Below are 6,000 nucleotides of genomic sequence, written 5' to 3'. Positions count from 1 at the left end.
ACACATAGCAACAGCTATTTTCTTTTCCTACTTTTCTCTTCTATCTTATCTTTGCTTGCAATTATGCCTGGTGAAGCAGATTACGAGAAAATGAGCAAAGGTGATTTGAAAGTTGAATGTGCCTCACGAGGATTGGACGTCTGTCGCAAAACTCGTGAAGATTTGATTAGTGATCTAGTGGAGTATGATATCCAAGCAAATCAGAACTCGGGGAACTTGAACATGGAGGGGTTCCCGTTACCCACATTGCCAGTGGCTCAGAGACGGCCTCACAGGATGGGCATACAGAGACTGACACTGGAGGATCACCAAAGGTTAATGTGACACCACCGCAGAGACTCTTCTCAGAGGCAGGAAGCCCTGAAACGTGTTATGGAGATGGATCCTATGGCATACTTACAGTTCCTTGACCGCCAGGCGGAGAGAGAGGAACGCCGAGCAGCGGCTGAGAGAGAGGAGCGCCAAGCAGCTGCTGACAGAGAAGCGGCGGAACGGCAAGCTGAAAGGGCGGCTCAGAGAGAGGCGGTGCAGAGGGAAGCTGATCGTCGGCACGAGTTGGAGATGGCAAGGCTCCAGCAGCAACCGGGTCAGAACCTCGTGGCCCTAGATCACAGGGACGGCACTCTTTCCATGGGCGCAGCCAAGTTTCCAGTGATGGAAAAGGACAGCGACATTGACACCTACTTACTGTCCTTTGAAAAAACGTGCCATCAGTACCATGTGCCCCAAGCTCAATGGGTTCGGTACCTGACACCAGGGCTACAAGGCAAGGCCCTGGACGCATTTGTTGAATTGCCAGAGGGGCAAGATGATGATTATGAACTTTTAAAAGATGCCATAATCCGAAAGTACCAGAGGACCCCGGAAGTGTACCGCAAGCGGTTCAGGTCCATGCAGAAGGGACCTGGGGACTCTTACACGGATGTGGCAAGTCGCTTACGTACCACATTCCGACAGTGGACTAAGGGACTGAAAGTTGATTCTTCTGAATCTTTGGAGGATCTCATGATCAGAGATCAACTCTTGCACATTTGTCCAGCAGACGTCAGACAGTTCGTCTTGGAGAGGGAGCCAGCATCTACTAAAGCTGCAGCAGACCTGGCAGATACCTTCGTCCACACGCGAGTGCCTGAACCTCGCAAGGCTCCTCCAAACAGCTGGAAAGGGGGGAAATCGTCCCTAGCAACCTCTCCTACTTTGGCAAGTCAAGCTTCACCTCCGCCCAACCCTGCAGTGCTTGGAGCCAAGCCATTCCTGCCTGACACCCGCAGATGTTTCGCCTGTGGGAAAGCCGGACATCTCAGGATGCAGTGTCCTGAGCAGAAGCAGATGACATCACCTGGCCAGCCGGCCAGCAACTCTTCTTCTGTGCTGTTCGTTCGCAGGAAGATGCGGGTAAACCCCGATAACTTGCAGCCCGTTACCGTGGGCAAACGGTCTGCAACTGGTTTCCGGGACACCGGGGCTGAAGTCACCTTGATCCGGCCAGAGCTGATTGAGCCACAGAACCTCATCCCAGGAAAGTTCCTGACCCTCACAGGAGTTGGGGGGACCCGTTCACGCATACCCTGTGCAAAGGTATTCCTAGATTGGGGTGCGGGGAGGGGGATGAGGGAGGTGGGGGTCTCAGATGAACTGCCCACCCGTTTTGTTGGGTGCTGACCTAGGCACTCTTGTTTCGTATTATGCCCCTGCCGAGAAGACCCGGAAGGTCCCCCTGGAACTCTCTGGACCAGCCAAGGTACTGTGGACAGATATTGGGGTAATGTCTGGGCCACCGGTGGATGGACAGAGGGAGGGGGCTGGGAATGGTGTGGGGCTGCAGGAGTCTCCAGTAGCTGGAGAACAAGAAGAAATCCCCTTGCCTGGGGAGGTATTGAACTCGTGTCACGGATATTATGAACGTGACTGTTGAGGATCGTTGTGGTGACACTGAGGGTGATCTTACTAATGTTAGTAACATTGGGAATAACATTGATAGTAATGTCATTGATAACTAGAGATGAGCGAATTTCTCAAAAATTCGATTCGGCTGATTCGGCGAATTCCAGTGTGAAATTCGATTCGATGCGAATTTCTTCGCTACGAAGATGACTTATAAAAAGGGTTTCTAGGCTTCAGAGAGCCTTTAAATTAGTGCAGAACACTGTACCTTTAATTTAAATGCCCTTGGAGATGAGGAAAGAGAAGGAGAAGGAGAAGGAGAAGGATGAGAAGAAGGAGAAGGAGAAGGATGAGGAGAAGGAGAAGGATGAGAAGAAGGAGAAGGAGAAGGATGAGAAGAAGGAGAAGGAGAAGGATGAGAAGAAGGAGAAGGATGAGAAGAAGGAGAAGGAGAAGGATGAGGAGAAGGAGAAGGATGAGAAGAAGGAGAAGGATGAGAAGAAGGAGAAGGAGAAGGATGAGAAGAAGGAGAAGGATGAGAAGAAGGAGAAGGAGAAGGATGAGAAGATGGAGAAGGAGAAGGATGAGAAGAAGGAGAAGGAGAAGGATGAGACGAAGGAGAAGGAGAAGGATGAGAAGATGGAGAAGGAGAAGGATGAGAAGAAGGAGAAGGAGAAGGATGAGAAGAAGGAGAAGGAGAAGGATGAGAAGAAGGAGAAGGAGAAGGATGAGAAGAAGGAGAAGGATGAGAAGAAGGAGAAGGAGAAGGATGAGAAGAAGGAGAAGGAGAAGGATGAGAAGAAGGAGAAGGAGAAGGATGAGAAGAAGGAGAAGGATGAGAAGAAGGAGAAGGAGAAGGATGAGAAGAAGGAGAAGGATGAGAAGAAGAAGGAGAAGGATGAGAAGAAGGATGAGAAGAAGGATGAGAAGAAGGAGAAGGATGAGAAGAAGGACAGTTCTGTGACAGTTTCTGTCTATTTCTGACAGTTCTGGGACATTCACTCCATACAGCTGTTTCAACCGCTGTATGGAGGGAATGTCATGGAACTGTCAGAGTCCCAGAACTGTCATTAATAGTCTATTTCTGACAGTTCCATGACATTCCCTCCATACAGCGGTTGAAACAGCTGTATGGAGTGAATGTCCCAGAACTGTCAGAAATAGACTATTTATGACAGTTCTGGGACATTCACTCCATACAGCGGTTGAAACATTGTATCTATTTTTTTCCATAAATGACATTCTGCAGATACACTTAGAGGAGCGCTGCAGATACACTTTTTGCCGGCTTGGAATTATTCTTATTTTCATCCTACTTCTTCTTTTTCTTCTTATGAGGATGAGGATGAAGAAGAAGAAGTAGGATGAAAATAAGATTAATTCCAAGCCGGCAAAAAGTGTATCTGCAGCGCTCCTCTAAGTGTATTTGCAGAATGTCATTTATGGAAAAAAATAGATACAATGTTTCAACCGCTGTATGGAAGGACAGTCCCAGAACTGTCAGAAATAGTCTATTTCTGACAGTTCTGGGACATTCACTCCATACAGCTGTTTCAACCGCTGTATGGAGGGAATGTCATAGAACTGTCAGAAATAGACTATTAATGACAGTTCTGGGACTGTCCTTCCATACAGCGGTTGAAACATTGTATCTATTTGTTTCCATAAATGGATCCATTTATGGAAACAAATAGATACAATGTTTCAACCGCTGTATGGAAGGACAGTCCCAGAACTGTCATTAATAGTCTATTTCTGACAGTTCTATGACATTCCCTCCATACAGCGGTTGAAACAGCTGTATGGAGTGAATGTCCCAGAACTGTCAGAAATAGACTATTTCTGACAGTTCTGGGACATTCCCTCCATACAGCGGTTTCCGGCAAAAAGTGTATGTGCAGAGTTCCTCTATTCTGCAGATACACTTAGAGGAGCTCTGCAGATACACTTAGAGGAGCTCTGCACATACACTTTTTGCCGGCTTGGAATTATTCTTATTTTCATCCTACTTCTTCTTCTTCTTCTTCTTCTTCTTCTTCTTCTTCTTCATCCTCATCCTCATCCTCTTCTTCTTCTGAGGATGAGGATGAGGATGAAGAAGAAGAAGAAGAAGAAGAAGTAGGATGAAAATAAGATTAATTCCAAGCCGGCAAAAAGTGTATGTGCAGAGCTCCTCTAAGTGTATCTGCAGAATAGAGGAACTCTGCACATACACTTTTTGCCGGCTTGCAATTATTCTTATTTTCATCCTACTTCTTCTTCTTCTTCTTCTTCTTCTTCTTCATCCTCTTCTTCTTCTTCTGAGGATGAGGATAAAGAAGAAGAAGAAGAAGAAGAAGTAGGATGAAAATAAGATTAATTCCAAACAGGCAAAAAGTGTATGTGCAGAGCTCCTCTAAGTGTATCTGCAGAATAGAGGAACTCTGCACATACACTTTTTGCCGGCTTGGAATTATTCTTATTTTCATCCTACTGCTTCTTCTTCTTCTTCTTCATCCTCATCCTCATCCTCAGAAGAAGAGGATGAGGATGAAGAAGAAGAAGAAGAAGAAGAAGTAGGATGAAAAGAAGAATAATTCCAAGCCGGCAAAAAGTGTATGTGCAGAGTTCCTCTATTTCTGACAGTTCTCTCACAGCTTCTTCACATGAACAGTGGTTGAAACATCTGTATCCTAAATATAAACTAATAGATACAATGTTTCAACCGCTAAACATGTGTTCCTTCTGTCAGAGAACTGTCAGAAATAGCGGAGCTCACTGCAGGGACACTTTTGCCGGCTGATCGGGAAATGTTCGATTCGCGCACCCGAAGTAGGCAAAATTTCGGTTTCGCCGCGAATCGAATATTTCCTGAAATTCGACTCGAATTCCGGTTCGCCTGGTTCGATTCGCTCATCTCTATTGATAACGTTTGTATTGTTGACGGCAATGTTGGTAATGCTAACAATGAGATTTGTGATGAAACAAAGGATGCATTTTCAGTGTTGGGGGCTGAGGTACAGTCTCTGGGGGTTGAGCAAGGGGATGGTCTGGATAGGCCTGTCCCTTGCCCAGGCTCAGAAGATTGTGCCTTGATAAGTGCCCAGCCGTTGGCCTTGCATAGGACTAGGCAGCTGGCTGGGACTTGTAGTTCCACGCCTCAGGCAGCACTGAAAAGCGATTCCCAAAGGAGCTTCAGAGGCCCGCTAACTGTGAGTTGCCCTGCTAAGGAAGGCACACCACAGCTGGCTGGGACTTGTAGTTCCCCACTTCAGGCAGCCCTGAAAAGTGAGTCCCAAAGGACCTTCAGAGGTAAGCTGGCTGGGACTTGTAGTTCCACGCCTCAGGCAGCCCTGAAAAGTGAGTCCCAAAGGACCTTCAGAGATAAGCTGGCTGGGACTTGCAGTTTCACAGTTCAGGAAGCCCTGAAAAGTGAGTCCCAAAGGACCTTCAGAGGTAAGCTAACTGAGATTTGTAGTCCCACAGGGAAGGCAGTTCTGGAAAGTCATTCATATGGATATTTCGGCTTGTGTCCTGAGCTGAGCCCCCCTGCTGGGGAGAGTAAACAAAAGAGCAAGGAGGCTAGAAAGACTGGCCTAGTCAGTGGGGGCTGGGAGCCTGAAAGCCTGTCAGTTAATCCCACTTGTCAAGGTGTGTTCACAGGCAGACAGACAGAGGTCAGAGGCAGCAGGCCAGGAAGGTTGATGCTTGGGTTACAGAGAGAGGGCCTCCAGGCCCAGACCCAATCACCCTTCCCTAGCACTTGGGGTCTGGAGCAGCTGCCCAGGCCTCTGATAGATGGTGTCTGGATTCAGAAGGTGCCGGATGATTGGGCCACAGAGGCAAAGGGAATGGCACAGTCAGGAATCCAGGGATCAGCTAGAGTCTGGGCAGTCCTAGTGGTCGCGGTCCTCCAGCAGGATACGATGACCAGGCTTTCTGAGAACCTTGGGAAACTGAACACCAGCCCTGGGTTTGTGGCCTACCCCATGCCCGGGAGCCATGAGGCAATGGAGCATCCGGAAGGTGCCTACTGGTTTTCCATCATGGGCCTGAGCAGGGAGCATGGACCACCATCTCTAACCCAGCAAGCTCCAGACGAGCCAGTCTTCACTACCCCATGTGGCTTGCCTGAAT

The sequence above is a fragment of the Staurois parvus genome, unplaced genomic scaffold, assembly GCF_062004578.1.
Source record: "Staurois parvus isolate SC_StPar_1 unplaced genomic scaffold, SC_StPar_1.0 ptg000720l, whole genome shotgun sequence".
Lineage (NCBI taxonomy): Eukaryota > Metazoa > Chordata > Amphibia > Anura > Ranidae > Staurois > Staurois parvus.
The sequence above is the reverse complement of the archived record's forward strand: the minus strand, read 5'-3'. Positions refer to the sequence as shown.